The 471-nt window shown below is 41.0% G+C and overlaps 1 protein-coding gene across 1 annotated transcript in view; it reads left to right on the top strand.

Annotated features, from left to right (window-relative positions):
- The window catches only part of Gtf2i (general transcription factor IIi), a 61,336-nt gene that overhangs the window by 36,787 nt on the left and 24,078 nt on the right, over nucleotides 1-471 (top strand). The window lies entirely within an intron of this gene.

Genomic DNA, 471 nt, shown 5'->3' with positions numbered 1-471 from the left:
TCACAAAGATTCCATGGATCAAACTCAGGTTGTCTGTCATGCGTGGCAAGTTGTGCTTAAGTAATCCTGCTCAGCCCATTTCAATATTTCCTGGCCAGGATTGCTGCACAAAGTTTTAAGATCTAAGAGGGCATTTGTAAAGTGATCACAGAGGATCCAAAAGATGGAGGAAACCTCTTACGTGTACACTTTGAAAGCATAGATGGAATATTGTATAGGAAACTGAAGTAAAATGAGAGGCCAGGGATTGGAGAGATGGCTCAGCAGTGTAGGAGCACTGGCTGTTTTTCCAGAGGACCCAGGTTCAATTCCCAGCAGCCACATGTCAGCCCACAGCTGTCTGTAAGTGTACTCAACACCTTCACTCAGAACATGTAGACAAATCACCAAGGCATGTGAAATAAAATAAGTAAGTTAAAAAAATTAGTAAAATAGTAAGGTAAAATAAAAAGACAAAACAGCAGACTAGTG

Source organism: Mastomys coucha, unplaced genomic scaffold (assembly GCF_008632895.1).
Source record: "Mastomys coucha isolate ucsf_1 unplaced genomic scaffold, UCSF_Mcou_1 pScaffold22, whole genome shotgun sequence".
Classification (NCBI taxonomy): Eukaryota; Metazoa; Chordata; class Mammalia; order Rodentia; family Muridae; genus Mastomys; species Mastomys coucha.
This window is presented reverse-complemented; position numbering and strand designations above follow the sequence as displayed.